This window comes from Pseudorasbora parva, chromosome 3 (assembly GCF_024679245.1).
Source record: "Pseudorasbora parva isolate DD20220531a chromosome 3, ASM2467924v1, whole genome shotgun sequence".
Classification (NCBI taxonomy): domain Eukaryota; kingdom Metazoa; phylum Chordata; class Actinopteri; order Cypriniformes; family Gobionidae; genus Pseudorasbora; species Pseudorasbora parva.
Window position 1 is genome coordinate 57,820,947 of NC_090174.1, and position 22,257 is coordinate 57,843,203.

At 38.3% G+C, this 22,257-nt stretch overlaps 2 protein-coding genes across 3 annotated transcripts in view; one reads left to right on the forward strand and one right to left on the reverse strand.

Moving 5' to 3' along the window:
- Positions 1–22,257, reverse strand: part of crybb3 (crystallin, beta B3) — a 783,391-nt gene that overhangs the window by 465,147 nt on the left and 295,987 nt on the right. The gene's annotated exons all lie outside the window — the stretch shown is intronic.
- The window catches only part of tnca (tenascin Ca), a 117,929-nt gene that overhangs the window by 43,144 nt on the left and 52,528 nt on the right, over positions 1–22,257 (forward strand). The window contains exon 4 of the mRNA XM_067439634.1: positions 6,856–7,020. The gene's annotated coding sequence lies outside the window, so the exon portion shown is untranslated. The remainder of the gene's footprint in view (positions 1–6,855; positions 7,021–22,257) is intronic.

A 22,257-nucleotide genomic window follows, 5' to 3' on the forward strand; every position in this document is an offset into this window, starting at 1 on the left:
CTCTATATCTGTCCATCCATCATCCTTATCTCTATATCCATCCGTCCATCATCCTTATCTCTATATCCGTCCGTCCATCATCCTTATCTCTATATCCATCCGTCCATCATCCTTATCTCTATATCCATCTGTCCATCATCCTTATCTCTCTATCCATCTGTCCATCATCCTTATCTCTATATCCATCCGTCCATCATCCTTATCTCTCTATCCATCTGTCCATCATCCTTATCTCTATATCCATCCGTCCATCATCCTTATCTCTATATCCATCTGTCCATCATCCTTATCTCTATATCCGTCCGTCCATCATCCTTATCTCTCTATCCATCTGTCCATCATCCTTATCTCTATATCCATCCGTCCATCATCCTTATCTCTATATCCATCCGTCTGTCCATCATCCTTATCTCTCTATCCATCTGTCCATCATCCTTATCTCTATATCCATCCGTCCATCATCCTTATCTCTATATCCATCTGTCCATCATCCTTATCTCTATATCCATCCGTCCATCATCCTTATCTCTATATCCGTCCGTCCATCATCCTTATCTCTATATCCATCCGTCCATCATCCAATCTCTATATCCATCCGTCCATCATCCTTATCTCTTTATCCATCTGTCCATCATCCTTATCTCTATATCCGTCCGTCCATCATCCTTATCTCTCTATCCATCTGTCCATCATCCTTATCTCTCTATCCATCTGTCCATCATCCTTATCTCTATATCCGTCCGTCCATCATCCTTATCTCTCTATCCATCTGTCCATCATCCTTATCTCTCTATCCATCTGTCCATCATCCATATCTCTATATCCATCCGTCCATCATCCTTATCTCTATATCCATCTGTCCATCATCCTTATCTCTATATCCATCTGTCCATCATGCTTATCTCTATATCCATCCGTCCATCATCCTTATCTCTATATCCGTCCGTCCATCATCCTTATCTCTATATTCTTCCGTCCATCATCCTTATCTCTATATCCATCTGTCCATCATCCTTATCTCTTTATCCGTCCGTCCATCATCCTTATCTCTCTATCTGTCCGTCCATCATCCTTATCTCTCTATCCATCCGTCCATCATCCCTATCTCTCTATCTGTCCATCCATCATCCGTATCTCTATATCGGTCCGTCCTTCATCCTTATCTCTATATCCGTCCATCCATCATCCTTATCTCTATATCTGTCCATCCATCATCCTTATCTCTATATCCATCCGTCCATCATCCATATCTCTATATCCATCCGTCCATCATCCTTATCTCTATATCCATCCGTCCATCATCCTTATCTCTATATCTGTCCATCCATCATCCTTATCTCTATATCCATCTGTCCATCATCCTTATCTCTATATCCATCCGTCCATCATCCTTATCTCTATATCTGTCCGTCCATCATCCTTTTCTCTATATCCGTCCGTCCATCATCCTTATCTCTCTATCCATCCTTATCTCTATATCCGTCTGTCCATCATCCTTATCTCTCTATCCGTCCATCCATCATCCTTATCTCTCTATCCATCTGTCCATCATCCTTATCTCTCTATCCATCCTTATCTCTCTATCCATCTGTCCATCATCCTTATCTCTCTATCCATCCTTATCTCTATATCCATCTGTCCATCATCCTTATCTCTCTATCCATCCTTATCTCTATATCCATCCGTCCATCATCCTTATCTCTATATTCGTCTGTCCATCATCCTTATCTCTATATCCATCTGTCCATCATCCTTATCTCTATATCCATCTGTCCATCATCCTTATCTCTATATCCGTCCGTCCATCATCCTTATCTCTCTATCCATCCGTCCATCATCCTTATCTCTATATCCATCTGTCCATCATCCTTATCTCTATATCCATCCGTCCATCATTCTTATCTCTCTATCCGTCCATCCATCATCCTTATCTCTATATCCATCTGTCCATCATTCTTATCTCTCTATCCGTCCATCCATCATCCTTATCTCTCTATCCATCCGTCCATCATCCTTATCTCTATATCCATCCGTCCATCATCCTTATCTCTCTATCCGTCCATCCATCATCCTTATCTCTCTATCCGTCCGTCCATCATCCTTATCTCTATATCCATCTGTCCATCATCCTTATCTCTATATCCGTCCTTCCATCATCCTTATCTCTCTATCCATCCGTCCATCATCCATATCTCTATATCCATCCGTCCATCATCCTTATCTCTATATCCATCTGTCCATCATCCTTATCTCTATATCCATCCGTCCATCATCCTTATCTCTATATCCGTCCGTCCATCATCCTTATCTCTATATCCATCTGTCCATCATCCTTATCTCTATATCCGTCTGTCTATCCTCCTTATCTCTATATTCTTCCGTCTATCATCCTTATCTCTATATCCATCCGTCCATCATCCTTATCTCTTTATCCATCCGTCCATCATCCTTATCTCTCTATCTGTCCGTCCATCATCCTTATCTCTATATCCATCTGTCCATCATCCTTATCTCTATATCCGTCCGTCCATCATCCTTATCTCTCTATCCATCCGTCCATCATCCCTATCTCTCTATCTGTCCGTCCATCATCCTTAACTCTCTATCCATCCGTCCATCATCCGTATCTCTATATTGGTCCGTCCTTCATCCTTATCTCTATATCCGTCCATCCATCATCCTTATCTCTATATCCATCCGTCCATCATCCTTATCTCTATATCCGTCCATCCATCATCCTTATCTCTCTATCCATCCGTCCATCATCCTTATCTCTATATCCGTCCATCCATCATCCAATCTCTATATCCGTCCGTCCATCATCCTTATCTCTATATCCGTCCATCCATCATCCTTATCTCTATATCCCTCCGTCCATCATCCCTATCGCTATATCCATCTGTCCATCATTCTTATCTCTATATCCATCCGTCCATCCATATCTCTATATCAATCCATCCATCCATCCATCCATCCATATCTCCATATCAATCCGTTCGTCCATTCACTTCTCTATATCCATCCGTCCATCCATATCTCTATATCCATCCATCCATCCATCCATCCATCCATCCATCCATCCATCCGTCCATCCATATCTCTATATCCATCCATTCATCCATCATCCTTATCTCTATATCCATCCGTCCATCATCCTTATCTCTATATTCATCTGTCCATCATCTTTATCTCTAAATCCATCCCTCCATCCATCCATATCCATCTGTCCATCCGTCCATCCATACCTCTATATCCATCCGTCCATCCATATCTCTATATCCATCCATCCATCCATCCATATCCATCTGTCCATCCGTCCATCCATACCTCTATATCCATCCGTCCATCCATATCTCTATATCCATCCATCCATCCATCCATCCATCCATCCATCCATCTGTCCATCCATATATCTATATCCGTCCGTCCATCATCCTTATCTCTCTATCCGTCTGTCCATCATCCTTATCTCTATATCCATCTGTCCATCATCCTTATCTCTCTATCCATCCTTATCTCTATATCCATCCGTCCATCATCCTTATCTCTATATCCATCCGTCCATCATCCTTATCTTTATATCCATCCGTCCATCATCCTTATCTCTATATCCATCTGTCCATCATCCTTATCTCTCTATCCATCCGTCCATCATCCTTATCTCTATATCTGTCCATTCATCATCCTTATCTCTCTATCCATCCGTCCATCATCCTTATCTCTCTATCCATCTGTCCATCATCCTTATCTCTATATCCATCTGTCCATCATCCTTATCTCTATATCCGTCCGTCCATCATCCTTATCTCTCTATCCATCCGTCCATCATCCTTATCTCTATATCCATCTGTCCATCATCCTTATCTCTATATCCATCCGTCCATCATCCTTATCTCTATATCCATCTGTCCATCATCCTTATCTCTCTATCCATCTGTCCATCATCCTTATCTCTATATCCATCCGTCCATCAAACTTATCTCTCTATCCGTCCGTCCATCATCCTTATCTCTATATCCATCTGTCCATCATTTTTATCTCTCTATCCGTCCATCCATCATCCTTATCTCTCTATCCGTCCGTCCATCATCCTTATCTCTCTATCCATACTTATCTCTATATCCATCTGTCCATCATTCTTATCTCTCTATCCGTCCATCCATCATCCTTATCTCTCTATCCGTCCGTCCATCATCCTTATCTCTATATCCGTCCGTCCGTCCATCATCCTTATCTCTATATCCATCTGTCCATCATCCTTATCTCTATATCCGTCCGTCCATCATCCTTATCTCTCTATCCATCCGTCCATCATCCATATCTCTATATCCATCCGTCCATCATCCTTATCTCTCTATCTTTCCGTCCATCATCCTTATCTCTGTATCCATCTGTCCATCATCCTTATCTCTATATCCGTCCGTCCATCATCCTTATCTCTATATCCATCTGTCCATCATCCCTATCTCTCTATCTGTCCGTCCATCATCCTTATCTCTCTATCCATCCGTCCATCATCCGTATCTCTATATCGGTCCGTCCTTCATCCTTATCTCTATATCCGTCCATCCATCATCCATATCTCTATATCCGTCTGTCTATCCTCCTTATCTCTATATTCTTCCGTCTATCATCCTTATCTCTATATCCATCCGTCCATCATCCTTATCTCTTTATCCATCTGTCCATCATCCTTATCACTCTATCTTTCCGTCCATCATCCTTATCTCTATATCCATCTGTCCATCATCCTTATCTCTATATCCGTCCGTCCATCATCCTTATCTCTCTATCCATCCGTCCATCATCCCTATCTCTCTATCTGTCCGTCCATCATCCTTATCTCTCTATCCATCCGTCCATCATCCGTATCTCTATATCGGTCCGTCCATCATCCTTATCTCTCTATCCATCTGTCCATCATCCTTATCTCTATATCCGTCCGTCCATCATCCTTATCTCTATATCCGTCCATCCATCATCCATATCTCTCTATCCATCCGTCCATCATCCTTATCTCTATATCCGTCCATCCATCATCCAATCTCTATATCCGTCCGTCCATCATCCTTATCTCTATATCCGTCCATCCATCATCCTTATCTCTATCTCCCTCCGTCCATCATCCCTATCGCTATATCAATCCGTTCGTCCATTCACTTCTCTATATCCATCCGTCCATCCATCATTCAATCTCTATATCCATCCGTCCATCATCCGTATCTCTATATCGGTCCGTCCTTCATCCTTATCTCTATATCCGTCCATCCATCATCCATATCTCTCTATCCATCCGTCCATCATCCTTATCTCAATATCCGTCCATCCATCATCCAATCTCTATATCCGTCCGTCCATCATCCTTATCTCTATATCCCTCCGTCCATCATCCCTATCGCTATATCCATCTTTCCATCATTCTTATCTCTATATCCATCCGTCCATCCATATCTCTAGATCCATCCATCCATCCATCCATCCATCTGTCCATCCATATCTCTATATCCATCCATCCATCCATCCATATCTCCATATCAATCCGTTCGTCCATTCACTTCTCTATATCCATCCGTCCATCCATATCTCTATATCCATCCATCCATCCATCCGTCCATCCATATCTCTATATCCATCCATTCATCCATCATCCTTATCTCTATATCCATCCGTCCATCATCCTTATCTCTATATTCATCTGTCCATCATCTTTATCTTTAAATCCATCCCTCCATCCATCCATATCCATCTGTCCATCCGTCCATCCATACAGCTATATCCATCCGTCCATCCATATCTCTATATCCATCCATCCATCCATCCATCCATCTGTCCATCCATATATCTATATCCATCCGTCCATCTCTATATCCATCCATCCGTCCATCCATATCTCTATATCCATCCGTCCATCCATATCTTTATCCATCCATCCATCCATCCATCCATCCATCCATCCATTCATATCTCTATATCCATCCGTCCATCCATAACTCTATATCCATCGATCCATCTATCCATCCATCCATCCATCCATCCGTATCTCAATATCAATCTGTTCGTCCATTCATATCTCTATATCCATTTGTCCTTCCATCCATATCTATACATCCATCCATCCATCCATCCATCCCTTCATCAACAAAAACGTGTTTGGGTAGTTGGATTTTAAAGATTTAAAAAATGTTTAATTCTATTATTTGACCTTTTGCATGGAAATGTTGACGCTTCATATTTTTAATGGAAAAAAGTATACATTTTATTCTGGATTCTTTGATGAATAGAAACTTCAAAAGAGCACCATTCATTGGAAATAAAATAATTTGTATCATTATAAATGTCTTTACTTCTACTTTTGATCAATTTAATGATTTTTAAGTGTGACTCACATATCCAGCTCTAGTTTCTTTTTCTTTTCTTTTTTTGTCCAACCTCTTTATGTTTCTGTGCATACAGTATCTCCGTAGCGAACTTGAATTAAAATTGTAGAATTGTTAAATATTCTCTTTGATTTTATGTCTCTGAAGAATCTTATACCACACTTGAACTTGTACGTATAGCCGTATGTTCTCGCTCCAGGGAGAAGAGAGTATGGTTAATATATGCTGAGTGTGTAGGCATCTCAACACCTCAAAGCAGTAGGAGGGAAGAACAGGAGGGGAAAGAGAGATAGAGAGAGAGAGAGAGAGAACGAGTCTGAGTTCGTGAAAAGGCTATTTAAGGGCAGTTCTTGCAATTCACAGTGCTCTGACTGAAGTCTCTCATATTAAAGAGGTGTAGTGCTTTCATCCTCCCTCTCTCTCTCCCTCTCTCTCTCTGTCTCTCTCTCTCTCTTCTTCTTCTTCTCACACACTTCAGCCCAGAGGCTCGGCAGGCGGAGGGGTGTGTGGAATACATCACGGACGCTCTCAGATCTTCCAGCACGTGGAGACACAGAGACAGACGGAAGCTGGAGGTCTGGAACGCTGGATGGACGTCTTCTGCACCTGATTTGCCCAGCGGACGCTTGATTCATCACCACAGGTATCTTTATCCTCTTCATCTGATGTGTAGTTTGACTTCTCTTATGGATGCAACGCTTTAGTCTTTTTAGGATGTTGAGCTTTTTTAACTTTCCATTCACTCTGCTACTGACCCGTAGGAGATTTTCTGTTACTCTTTCATTGCTCGAGAGATCATTGAGTTCTTGATTATGCCACTTTTTATGTCAACTTTGTCCGAGAGGTTTCTTGTAAAATAGATACAAATGAGTCAGCTGTTAGATTTCCATTCATATTGCAATTAACACACTGACTTTTAATTGCAGACATTGATTTCTTGACAAGTCTGAAGAGACATTAAGATCCCTGAAACTTAATAGTTAAGCAAAAGGAGTCTCCTGCTTCTCTTATACTGTCAGCTTGCGTCTTAGATATCAGATTGAGATATCAGATTGAGATATCAGATTGAGATATCAATCTGATCCAAGATATCAGATTGAGTCTTAAATGCAGTTAACACTCTTGTAAAATAACCATATAGATCAGAAAATACTGATCCTCTGGGTGTCTCTGAAGGAGGAAAGATTTCACATTATGTGCGAGTTATTACTGTCTCTGAGAAACAGTTGAGACATTACAGAGATCTCATTTTTGTTTTATTTTCGTGTGTTGAAACCTAAAGCAGTTCTTTTGAAGCATCAACTTTGTCTCTCAGAAAAGTATATAAGAATGAGTCAACTGTTATCATACATCTTCAGTGTCACATTCTTCAGAAATTGAAAATAGCTCTGCTGCTTAAAATGTGATACATTTATTGGAAATAGAAATCCTTTATTATTTTGTCATAATTTGATCAAATTAATGCATCCTTACTGAAATTTCTTTCAAAAACTTTTTAAGGGTAGTATGCAAACTTGATTTGATGTTTTATCATCTAATGCAATTGCTTGTTTTTATTTTATTTTCATATATGTTGGAACCTAAAGCAACATTTTATGTATCAAGTTCTTTTGAATTATCAACCTTTTCATTCATATTTTCTTTCATGTCGGAACGGTTTCTTAGAGGAGATTCAGTTGTGCTTTTGGTTATTTTCATGTCTCAGATTTGTCTCAGATTTTTCTTCTAAGATTCGCAGTAAAAAAGATAGATCGAGCCAGGTGTTATCATATTGAGAAACATACTGACCTTTGGTTGCAGACGTTGATTTCTTGACTAGACAGAGTGTGAGAAAACACATGAGATGAATGGGCTCTTTTTCTTAGGAGAAGCAGGAGACTCGTTTTACTCTCATTTTTAATCTCATTGCTGTCTAGAACAAACGATTGAGACATTAAAGTGACTTTGTTTTTCATGTATGTGTTTTTAGAGGTAGTTTTTTCACAGCTCTGGAGATTTAGTTGAGTTCTTGGTTATTTTAAGTATCAACATTGTGATGCACTTTATTGTACAGTATGTGCACTTATAGTGTACTTACCAAAGAAAATACTGGTTATTATAAGGTCACTACATGGGTTAGGTGTAGTTTCAGGGTTAGTACCTAGTCATTACCCATTACTATAAGTACATATTATGTATATGGGGAACAGGACTGTAAAATAAAGTGCTACCCAACATCATCTCAGATGTTTCTCCTCAATTTCTTTTGGAGAAATTAAAATGAGACCCAAATGATACATTTTTTATGTAGAAGAACAGGGCTTTTAAAGGAATGTGGAAAGCGTACATCATTTGGTAATTCATCATGAGATTTATGGCATTTTATTTTGGCAGATCTAAACATATGTTCCTGGTCCTATTGAGAATGTCTCATCAGTGCACATTATTTAAAACTTATAGTAACACTTTAATTTAGGGTTCAATTCTCTCACTATTAACTTGTTGCTTATTAGCATGCATAATACTAGGATATTGAATGTTTATTAGTACTTATAAGGCACATTTTTATGCCTTATTCTGCATGACCTACTCTTCACCCCTTAAAGGTGCAGTGTATGAATTTTAGTGGCATCTAGAGGTGAGGTTGTGAATTGCAATCTAACATATCTCACCTCTCCCTTTCGAAGCACTAAGAGAACTACGGGAGCCGACACAGGACAAAAGTGTCATCGATATAAGTTGTGAATTATTTTTGTATGTATTTTTTAAGTCCTTCTGGGATTGATTTTGAATGGGTGTGGTTTGCTATTGGTGGATCTCATGTTGCCCCGCCCTCACACCAGTAAACGTCATCAGAGAACAGATGTCACTGCAAGAGGGAGGGGAAGTTATTTTGATTATATTACATAATGGGCACTGCTATTCATAAATAACAAGACTTGTCTATTTTGATTTCCTGGTGACTTTTAGGCATGTAAGCATGTATACATATGTGTGTTTTATTCTGACAGACTGATGAAAGGCTGAAACCAGTGTGCTTTGATTTCACCTGGCAAAAGGCACATATCCATCTGTCAGTCTGTGCATTTCTATGTGCTCATCATGAAAATGACGTCCTCCTATGGAAACATGAGAATGATCTGTAGAGCAGTTGGGAAGCTGTGTGTGTGTGTGTACTCTGTGGTTTTTGAGGTTTTGGTGCATGAACAGACTATTACAATTTAATGTGTAGTTCTTGCTTTAACAAATCGTTATTATTATATGTCTTACTTACAGATTTTGCAACACTAGTGTGCAACTCATACTGCCCCATTTGGGAGTGATTTCTCAAATCATGGATCCTCTGGATAACTTAATAAACTCAATCCCTTTCATCACTGAAAAGTATCAACATTTAACAACAGACTGCTGTATGCTTATTCGACTTTTGCAGCAACACTAAACTGTCAAACTCCATAATTGTGAGTTGTGTCCCATGCCAAACTCTACTTAAATGACACACAGACTGCCAACCATAAGTAGAGTGTTTAATAATCAGTTACTTATAAGGTTTTAGAAAGTAATTGCCCCTGTAGGACCCATTGTGAAATAGAAGGTTATTTGGCTCAATTGTATTGGATGTGCTCTTGTAGTGTACTTCAAATCTTATGCGTGTATTTAAAAAAAATAATAATAATAATAATGTGTTCGATTTATATATATATAGCGCTTTTCAAGGCACTCAAAGCGCTTTACATTGAATGGGGGAATCTCCTCAACCACCACCACTGTGCAGCATCCACCTGGATGATGCGACGGCAGCCATATTGCGCCAGAACGCTCACCACACACCAGCTGATTGATGGAGAGGAGACCTAGTGATGAAGCCAATCAGGATATGGGGATTATTAGGAGGCCATGATGGACAGGGGCCAATGGGCAAATTTGGCCAGGATGCCGGGGTTACACCCCTACTCTTTATCGAAGGACATCCTGGGATTTTTAACGACCACAGAGAGTCAGGACCTCAGTTTAACGTCTCATCCGAAGGACAGTGCTCTTTGAGAGTAATGTGTCCCCATCACTATACTGGGGTGTTAGGACCCACACAGACCACAGGGTGAGCGCCCCCTGCTGGCCTCACTAACACCTCTACCAGCAGCTCCTGGTTTTCCCAGTTGGTCTCCCATCCAGATACCGACCAGACTCAGACCTGCTTAGCTTCAGTGGGAAACCAGTGGGCTACAGGGTGATATGGCTGCTGGCAAAAAACCTGTACTTGTGGATAATATAATATATCTGAATGAAGTTTGTTGTTCAGGGAAGGAAGAAGGCGGGACCGGCGAACATTCAACAACTTTTTAATCAAATAAATAAACAAACTGAAAGTAAAGGTGGGCAGCCCCTAAGGGATGACTGCCCGCACACACAAAACAAAACGGATACAAAAGACAACATAAAGTCCAGGCCTGGTCCTCTCTCTTCTTCCACTGTCGTCGCTCCTCCTTTTATTCTCCTGTCACTCCTCCGTGAGACGAGACCGGTGCGGCACGCAGCTAGCGCTCATTATCACTCGTCACCGGCCCGCTCTCACGGTCCCTCGCCTCGCTGCTTGCCACATATAATATTTTTAATAAACTTAATAAACTTTTAAAAAGTGCATTTTGAATTTAGGTAAATTAATGCTTTGGGCCTCTTCAGGTCAGAACTGACCAACAAACTTTTTTTTTGTCCAAATAAAAAAAAAATGCTTTGCAAATGTAATGCAAATGTTTTGCTTCATCTGAATGGGATTGCGCTTGGTGACTTTTGTCGCATTAGAAAAAAAAAAAAAAACATGCTTTGGATATACGTTAAAATGTTGAATAAATAAAAACTAACACTTGCTCCCTTCGCAATAAAAAAATACTGACATTGGAAATGAATGGAAAATATGAAAATATACGAAAATTCAGGGAATCTTTTGATGGTACAAACTACATATCAGCCATGATGCAAAAATATCTCAAAAACATTTTGAGTGCAATATAGACACACGCATACACACATATTTGAAACAGTGTAATTGTAACAGAGCAAGATCTTGCAAATGTGTGAAAAAAATCAACAATTTAACCCCCAATGCAGAATGCCATTCTTTATTTTGTTCAATTTTTTTTATTTTATTTTATTTTATAATCAATCAAATACTAAGTAACAAATGTGCTATCCATGTGTTCCCTTTCTAAAAAATGTTAATGTTTGATTGTAATCATAATGCAAAACCCGACATTTATCTGACAAAAATATTTAGGCGTAGTCTTAAAAAGTAGTCTTTTAGGATGCCTAAATGCAAAACTAGTAGGAAACTGTATCTAAAAAACATCTAGGGAACCCAAAAGATGACTTTATATGTAAAGATTACTTTAAAGTCCTACTTAAGTGTGTCAAAAAGCATTTTTTATTTCATTTCAATGCATTTGAGATAAATTTAAACAATAATACATTTTCATTTAAATGCAAATAACATGCATTTAAGTGTCCAAAAGCAATACATTCAGTTAGCACATATAATAATATATTATTTCCATAAAAACTCTTAAAAGTATGCTGAAGTGGGATTCTTCACAAGGGAAACCAAGTCAGCTCACTAGCCGTTGGCATTGAGCCCTTATCATTTGTGTGACACAGCACAAGCGTTTATATGAGGAAAATGTGCACCGTTTTTGGATAGCTGAATGTAGAGACATTTTTGATGACACTAAGTGGCCCCATAAATGGCTGTACATGGTGTTTTGACTTCTACTGCACTATTAACAGAAAAGGTGGCCTTTTGTGTTTTAGAAATGATCATACAGAGTCAATTGTTGCTATTCATTTGGATGTTCTGAAGCTCATGCTAAAAACCAGATGGTGTTTTTTCACCCTGGCAGTTTCATCGGCAGGTTTATAGAAGTGCATCAGGCGGGTGCAGTGAGTTGAGCGTTTGAGGTTTAAGACCCGAGGAAAGAGTCAAGCCCCCTTCTCCATCCAGCTCAAATGAAAGGACATAAATTGTCAGAGGTCAGCGGCAGACGCTGGTTTATGATGCCTCTGCTATGTGCAGTGCCTCCTGTGATGGTGTGGAAGGAATGATGGGAACAGAGAGAAAGAGAGAGTGGAAGGGGTCTGGGTCTGTCAGGACAGCTGTAGAGGGACTGAACCGCGACCTCGGGGCTTCACTGAAGAGAAAAAGAACATTGTTTGAGAGTGAAATTTGAGGTTTTATTTTGGTTGGCCAATCTGCCATTGAAGTGATAGGGGTCATTTAATTTATTTCAGATCGCTTATGAATAGATTGTCAGAGTGTGAAGAAGAGAAATTAGTATGAATGTATCACGCAGTATTATTTGAGTATTATTTATATACAAATATAGTATATGAATATTTTGCATTACCTTTGTGTGTGTATATATATCGCCAAAATGAGTTTTGGCGTATACATTCCACGACATTGCACACTCGTACTATTTATACGCATTTATGTGTGATCGGGTTGATATATATATATATATATATATATATATATATATATATATATATATATATATATATATGGGATTTGCATAAAAATCATCTTGCATAATTAATATGCAAGTTGATATTCTGCTCATATTTTTCCCCAAGCACATTTTTCCAATTTCAAACCACATCGATGTTAATAACTATTATTAATGTTGTATTTAATCAGCTTTAGTTTTTAATTAAATGTCCGGTGTGTAATATTTAAGAGGATCTATTGACAGAAATGCATTATAATATACATAATAACTATGTTTTTAGTGGAGTATAAAGACCTTACATAATTAATCAGGGTTTTTTTTACCTTAGAATGAGCCGTTTCTATCTCCAAACACCGCGGTCGCCTTACAGTGAAATCGGCATTTTGCGCCATCATGTTTCTACAGTAGCCCTAAACGGACAAACTTCTCTACAGAGCGCTAGTCACTCTCTGCTATGATGTTTTATCTTTTTGCCGTTCGATCAAATAGTATGTCAAGACAGAATTATTGAAAGTTGTGGTTAATAATCTGATCGATTTGATCTGGTTGTATACCACACATTTTGCAAAATGTGGTTATTCCATGAATACTGAAACATTACATACTTTCCACCAGATTTATGCTGCATACCGCTAAACAGTGTAAGTTACTGCTCTGGACATTGAAGATGTCAACAAGTTTCTCCTTTTGATGTTTGCATAAAATCTTGAGAAATCTAAACCATGCAAATTTTCATTTTAGTCAAGCACATCCAGGTGTTGTTGAATAAAATGAGCGTCAACGGTGATCTGGACCGGACAGCTGCGCTGCAAACCAGTTCTACGGTGTGTTCCCATGAGTAATCTTTGATATAAGCGCCGACTTCCCATAAATCTCAGAGAGTCTAGACAGGCAGGTCTGGGTTGCATGTGGACCCGTAGTGCAGATGGCCTGGTGCTGATGGATCACTTCCAGGTCTTCTTGTTTTTTATCACTCATTTGATTTGGTAAGCGGCCACTGAAGACGAGGGATTTCATGTCTGGTGTATCCGTTCCACCGTGAAACTTCTCACTTACTTAAGGGAAAGTGTCACGTAGGGGCAGTCCTCTGATGGTATCCTCATCACGGTCATTGTTCTGGAAGTATTCAGCCGTTCAGTGAAATTGGAGATTTCTGGAGGTCGCCTTAATGAGGAAAGCATTGATTCACAGGAAAATAAAGGATCTTTCCATCCAGAAGTATTCTGATATAACAGAGCTTGTCACATGCTAAAGTATCAGTTCATATCAAGCAATATCTTATATATACAGTATGTTGTTTTGGATTTGGATTTATTTAATTTAGTTATTTCACTTGCCTTAGCATTTCAGGTAAGCATATGGCATTAAATGCTATGTTGTGTAAACTACTTTTTGCGTGTACATACACTTTAGGACGTCTGCCTTTACATGCACATGAACTTTAACCACATCCCATTCTTAAAGCTACAGTCAGTAACTTTTTGGGGTTAGAATTATCCTAAATACATTTTTGAGCAAGTACATAACCAGCCAGTGTTCAAAACTATATGCTTACCTTGATTTACAACGGTAAGCTTGTAATAATGTTTTTAATTCCAGTGGTACTGGTGGATTTCAGTGGTAAGTTCAAGCATATCTTTGCATCATTACGTCGCATCTGTACACATAGAGAAGGTGTCCCGGTTAGAAGGCTATATTGCGTGTGAGGATGTTAGGTGGAGATTTATTGCCTTTTCACAGATCACTTGATATAATTAAACTTATCAGTTTGATGGCGGATCCAAAAAGGTTCAAATGACAATCACCAGTGACAATTGGAGATTCACCTGTTGTAAAAAACAAGACTTTGTACTTTCGGAGTGGCTACAGAAAAAAAAGGGGCTTCAACCTGGCCCATGCGAAACAGCTTTTTTTGAATCAGCTTTTTTTCTGCTGGACAGGTAAGACAGTAACAGTACCACACTTGTTCGCTTAATTCTTATGGAGTTTTCTTTGTTGTGCCTTTCTCGTTTTGCTATGTGCGTTATGGTATACTATTGACTGCAGAAAGTTGCCGACTCGTCAACAGTATGCGCTGACCCCGCTCTTTGATTTTACGTGCCCTACCACTTACCACTTTGTTGTAATATCACTAACAGTTGACAAAATTCACAAATGGATGTTATCTATAGCCTGACAACCCAGACCCACATCAAGATGTTTGGTCTGGAAACTCACCATTGACAGCTCAATCTGAGGGGCGGATAAACGGTTGTCTTTCAAACTCCCTCTGCACACGATAGGATAGCGCTACACCAACCAGAGCAATGAAGGGGAAGCGGAGCTAGCTGACTGATTAAACTTTCGCCGTATCCGGTCGGCAAAACTCAGAACACATCTTCCCTTTTTAAGAACGACTTCAGTGCCGTTCTTTGTTCTTTTCTCAGAGAAAAGTTCAACTCCAAGTCTTCCAGAGTCGCGGTCAAAGCCGATTCGAAAGGCCGCCGTTCGCCAGTTTCTGTGTTTACTAGAAGCACGCAAACACAACTCTGTCGTCATTATGTTAAGCCCCGCCCACCGACTCTAGACACAATGTGATTGGCCAGACCAGAGTTTGGCGTTTACAGCTCAGAAGTGTATTGAGAGTTGCTAGATGACACTCGCGGGCAGATTAGATTTGCTGCCGCTAGGCGTCTAGATTTCTAGGCTAATCTATCACGTTACCACACTTGAATTCCCTGAGCTCCTGAGAGCGACCCATTCTTTCACAAATGTTTGTAGAAGCGTCTGCTTGACTAGGTGCTTTATTTATACACCTGTGGCCATGAAAGTGATTGGAACACCTGAGTTCAATGATTTGGAGGGGTGTCCCAATACTTTTAGCAATATGTGTATATGCTTCAGTAGTGATTTTCCTAGTTTTGCCTTTCAGAGTATGAAATGCATTATAGCTTTGGACAGCTTTTCTGTGTACAAAATGCATTAAAGTGTAACTGTATTTTGTCATGCATTTGGTGTCACATAATTCATTCAGTCCACAAAATTTGTTACGCTTGGCGGCCCATACAAAAGAGCTCAGCAGCAACCTCTCACTCCCAGGAAGCACTGCAAATTATTTGAGTCTCCATTTACTCAAACTATATCTAAACTTAAATTATATTTTTTTATACACTTAATCAGTCACTGTAAGTCAGTAGTTGTATATTGTATATATACTTGAATTCTATTTAGAAGCTGATGATTTTCTCATGAATATTAAAAAGTCATTAGATTTGTTCAGAGGTAGACAGTAACTAAGTACATTTACTTGAGTACTGTCCTTAAGTACACTTTTTGAGTATCTGTACTTTACTGGAGTATTATTTTTTTCTGGAAACTTATGACTTTTACTTCACTACATTTGAAAGACAAATATCGTACTTTTTACTCCACTGCATTTCTATCTAGGTCAAAAGTCGTTTCTGCAGCAGCTCTGAAAATCGGAGGATGATTTTTTTCCTTCTTTAAATGGTTTTTTGTTGTTGTTGCAGACAGTCTATCAGGAATCACTCTTATAGTCATAAACATTTCCCCACATTTTTTTGAACACTGATCTGTTCATAGCAAAATGGAAGAAGACTGTTCTTAGGCACAGTGTGTGCACCCATAGCCATACTTTGAAAGTATGTTTCAGTTTTTTTTTTGTTTTTTTTTTAAATCAAGATTAGTTTAGTTGGCATACACTTGGTGCATGTCTTATAAAATATTACAAATATAAACTGTGAGAAAGAGAATGGCAAAGTAGGGAGAATATCAGATGTGTATCAGTGTATTGGATCCGTGCATTCGGCCTTAAACTGACAGCAGCTTTGTAACATATATACAAGTATTTAAATTAGTTTAAGTTAGTCGTATGGTAGTATGTCAGATGGATCATCACTGAATGGCATAAACCATGATGACAGTGTGCATTTATACAACAATAATAAAATAATGCATTGGCATAAAAAAGGATATTTACTTTGATACTTAAGTACTTTTGAAAACAAATACTTCTGTACTTTTACTTGAGTAAAAATCTGTTTTTTTCAACTTTCACTTTTAACAGAGTAATATTTGACCAGTAGTACTTTTACTTTTACTCAAGTGATAGAGTTGTGTACTTTGTCCACCTCTGGATTTGGTTGCACATTTCCCTAAGATAATGATTTAACACTCTGGTATTGTTCACATGTGGGTAAAAAATGACAACAACAAAAAATCATTAAATGATTGCACAATATTTTATTTAGTAATGTTTTTGATTTAATATTTTTTTGTTTTTAGGGGATTTTATGATACTAAATTATATTTATGCATTAGTTTATGCATTAGTTATAATTAATTAATTTACTTTTTGAGCATGAAACTTAATAAAATCTTGAGTAAATCTTGACTTAAATCTTTTCATTTTGAAGACAACATTGCAGATTATTGATGAAAAAAAATTTTTTTTCTTTTTTTTTTAAGTCAACTTGGAAAATTTACTTGAAATTGAAAATGTACTCATTTCTAGATAAGATTTGTCTAAAAAAAAAAAAATCTAATCATGTCGAAGATTTGTCTGTGTTTACACAGCAAGTGCCAAAACCTTTAACCTAAAAAACCTTTTACCTAAAAAGTTTTGTATCATTCAGATAAAGTAAAAAAATATATATAATAATTTTTTACGTAACATTGACCGAACCCGAGGAATAACTTCTGGATTATAGAATTGCCGTTATAATAAAAGCATGATGTTAATCACAATACATTGATGCTTTACTTTCTAGAAAGTATTTAGTACGCAGAACAATTCTAAATCTGTTTCCTTCAGCAAGCAAAACACCATGTGGCATTGTGCTCAGTGTAGACATCAATCACAGTCTTGTAATCGCCCACTGGCAGTGGACTAAACATGTTAGAGTGTTCACATATACAGCATGCAGTCTGCTCTATACTTCTCCTGGAGTGTAGATGGATACATCCTGCTATAGGGTTACAGTGGATGGTTGATCTTTAAGCTCTAGACTTCCACCCAATTGTATATTTGTTAGAGGCGGAATCTACTGAATGCTGAAAACGTTTGACGGCCGGAGCTCTTCTAGTCTAAACTCGTATGACACACACACACACACACACACATGCACAGAGTCTTTGCTGTGGACCAGGCAAAACAGATGGCTGAAAACACAGGCCAACATTCCTAATCCCTGTTTTCCAGGTGGGAAAGTTCCCTTTCTTTTGCCAGGGCAGGGAAAACTAATAAAGATACAGTAATTCTGGATTATAACTTGAAGAAAGCGCTGATTTGTGTTCCAGAAGGAGGATTTCCCTTTATAACATTTCTTAACATCTATTTTTTTTTTTTGATTAAGTGAAAAGTAGTGTGTGTGTGTGTGTGTGTGTGTGTGTGTGTGTGTGTGTGTGTGTGTGTGTGTGTGTGTGTGTGTGTGTGTGTGTGTGTGTGTGTGTGTGTGTGTGTATGTGTATATGTATATATGTGTATATATATATATATATATATATATATATATATATATATATATATATATATATATATATACACACTACTTTGCACTAAATCAAAAAAAAAGTTACTGATCTTTCACATAAGAAACAAAAAAAAACATTCTTTGGTAAATCATAATTATGATGTAGAAATCAGAAGATTATGGGACAAAAGGTAATAAAGGCATAAAACGTCCAAGTTTATGAGATCAAAATTCATAATTATGACAAAGTGTGAATTGGCATAAACAATTATTTATGAAATAAAAAGTTGAAATTAACAAAGTCAAAATTATAAGATAAAATGTCAGAATGATTACATACCAGTATATCAAATTATGAGATACTAAGTCGATGGATGGATGGATGGATGGATGGATGGAAGGATGGATGGTAGTGTAATGGATGGATGGATGGATGGTAGTGTAATGGATGGATGGATGGATGGTAGTGCAATGGATGGATGGATGGATTTTTACATTTGAAAATTATACTTTTGAACTATTTGGAAAGACCACTGCAATGGATTACATAATAGGTTGTAGTTTTCCGCTTGGTGTCATGTTGTTTAAATTTGCACTTTGGATACTGCAGTATAATTGATATTGCAGAATCTCTACCGCTTAACAGATTTCCGTTGCGTGGTGCATACATCATACAGTCCAGCCGTAGTCGCAAGTAAGTAGTGAGTTGTAGCCAGATTAGTATTCGCCACACAAGCTATTTTCCAGAAACACTCACCAGATGTAGGAGAAAAGCCTGTGAAATTCAAGCTCAGGTTTATTATGGTCACTTCCTGGGGTTTTAAAAGACGTAGGAGGAAACTCAATAGATCTTCACTAAAGTCAAACCTTTGTTCCTGATCCTACCGTAGCGACCCAGTCACTGGCCTTTATTGTGTGCATGCTGTGTATGCAATCTCATAAACTTGTGTGCTGAGTTGTAGATCATTTGCCTTCATTTTGAACTCACCTTTAAGGGCTCCGGGGTTACAAGGTCAGCCCTTGTTAGGGTTTGAAGGAATGTTAAAAACCTGGGAGTGTAGAGTGGACACTTCAAGGTGCGAGGATGAGGTGATGATGTGGTTAAGGGTCCTAACCCAAAGGTCACAGGTTGGGATATCCATAAACTGGAAGGTTTCCATGTTTAAACCGGTGCAAAAGCAACTATCAATCAATTTTATTTATATAGCGCTTTTACAAATGCCGGTGGTTTAAAGCAGCTTCACAGTGTCAAACAGGACAATATTGCAACAATTAGATTTGGCTGTACAGTCGTTCTGGAGAAAACAGTGTGTTGTCAGCTTATTTTAATGTATCAGAGCGACAATGTTGGCAGATCAGTATTATAGGTTATAGAATTAAATAACACCTAATTCATTCATTTTATTTTTATATTTAGTTGAATAATTTGGATCATAATTTTAGTGTCCCCAACTAGTAGGCTGATCACAGCGGACTAACCCTGCAGTTGGCTGATTGTAATTGACCTTATTATCTAATGTACCTTAGGATACATACTCTCAGCTTGAATTCACTAACTGATGATTCATCTAATTTACATAACATTAATACGTGTTATGTGTTTTTGTGTTGTCTTTGAATAGTGTACATTTCACAGAGAAATCCTTACTGTTAATCTCACTGGTTGGTCTCATGTATTATGCAAACGACTGCATCTTTATGCAATTCCAACCTTCTACACACATTCTGGCAATCGCCATTGGCTAGCAGATTTATTAGTTTAATCGCCATTACATTTTTATGAAAATGATCAAAAACCTTGGTGGTGGCTGGCAACTTAAAAAAAAAAAAAAAAAAACACTGGTGGGAAAAGAGATATCCCGTTTTTGTTGCGTCAGACTCTAAACGCTCTCCATTTAATTTTAAGGTCTGGCTGTACTTTCTGTCTGGTCTGGTCATGAATAAACTTTTAATGTGTTTTAAAGGCTGTTAGTGCTCTGAGAATGTGAGGACTGCTTCTGCAGTATTAGATTGCATGCATTGTTATGAAGTTGGCAAAACGTTTAGAGATTTGGAAAAATATGGGATGACTATCTCATGCTGTCGGCTCAATCTTCTGTTTTTAATTTACTGTATATGATGTAAAACGCTTGCACATGTCTATATTTGTATATGTATATACATGTTTTCAACATTGACAAGGATATTTACAAGAAAAGCAATTCAGCATAAAAGGATCATGTGACACTGAAGACTGGAGTAATGATGCTGAAAGTTCAGCTTTGATCACGGGAGTGAAATGATCTTTTAAAATATATTACAATATAAAAAAATATTTTAAATTATAATAGTATTTCACAACACTACTGTTTTATTTTTTATGAAACAAATATAGCCTTCGTGACCATACATTTGTGTATGTGTGCATGTATTTATTTACTTTAATGTCTGAGTGTTTCTGCTAATAAATTAGTATTTTCTCTAGCCCTTTCTAGCCTTTCTGATTGGCTTGATTTCTAACAGTTACCCTGACTCTGTTTACAGAGTGTAGTTGTATGCCATAAATGTGGCTAGAACCTATTCTATTCTATTCTATTCTATTCTATTCTATTCTATTCTATTCTATTCTATTCTATTCTATTCTATTCTATTCTATTCTATTCTATTCTATTCTATTACATGCCTGTCAACATTTGGGTATCAAAATCCGGGATAGATTCGGGGGGGTTCGGGGGGCATAAATCCTCACATAAACCCCTAATAATAATAATATATTTTATTTGTACCTGTGCTCTTCCTACCTGTATAACAACTTAACAAGTAGGAAATATACATAAATTGTTATCAGTTTGCACTGCATAAGTTATGAATTATATATAGATTAATCCTTATTAAAGGTACTGAAGTTATTTACTCAAGAGCAGAGCATATTTAGTGAGCAATTACTTTTGTTCTTTACATTGTCATTATAAGATTACTGTCACTTTAAAAGATCTTCCGTTGTCACACATGATGAAGTCGCAGTTACAAAACTTACAAAACGCGTGACTGTCCCCCACCTGCTCCTCTTCAGAAAATTAAATTCGCTGTCCCATTGATCAAGGTACTTACACAGGGTTTGGGTTTTTTGGCAGGAGTTCCTTCCGTCTCTATCATTACGTCCATCTTCCGTCTCTGTTTTGTTTTTTCCCCGCGTTGTCACTCGTCATCTGACCTCACACACTATAACCTCGCGACAACGGCCACCTGTAGGCTACTGCAGATGGCAGTTATCGCGAGGCTAGTTATAGAGCTCAGATTGGAAATGTTTTTGTTTTTTTTTACTCCGGTATTATTGTTTTTAATAAAGCAGGTTAAAATACGGGAGATTTAAGGGAAAATACGAATACGGGAGGACGGCGGGAAAGAAGGGTAAAATACGGGACTTTCCCGGCCAAAACGGGATACTTGACAGGTATTCTGTTCTGTTCTGTTCTGTTCTGTTCTGTTCTGTTCTGTTCTGTTCTGTTCTGTTCTATTCATTCTATTATTGTGAATGTTCAAAATATCAGCCCTGCCAAGTGACTTTTATTAACGTAATTACAGGCCTGGATTCAAAGGATCTCGAAGGGTTCTCAAATTATGCACACATGCAAAAAATGCATCTATTGTATGCCTTAACTTGTGGCACAGGCTTATCATTGAACTGCTCAGTGGGAATAAATAGCTTTTTGCAAGTTGTTTGGAAGAGGCGCTCACACAGCAGAGACAGGAAGTCCCTCTCTCTGTGGTGGTGTAGGTGTCTGATTTTTGAGTAATGCTGAGGTCCTGCAGTCAAGTTTTTCCTCTGACATCGCACACGCTCAGACATCTGAGACATGTGGAGGCTGCACGGACGTCCAGAACGAGATTCAGATGAGCGTTCCCACGCAGCGGAGGAGACTTAGACTCTGGCCCCAATCCACCATCCAC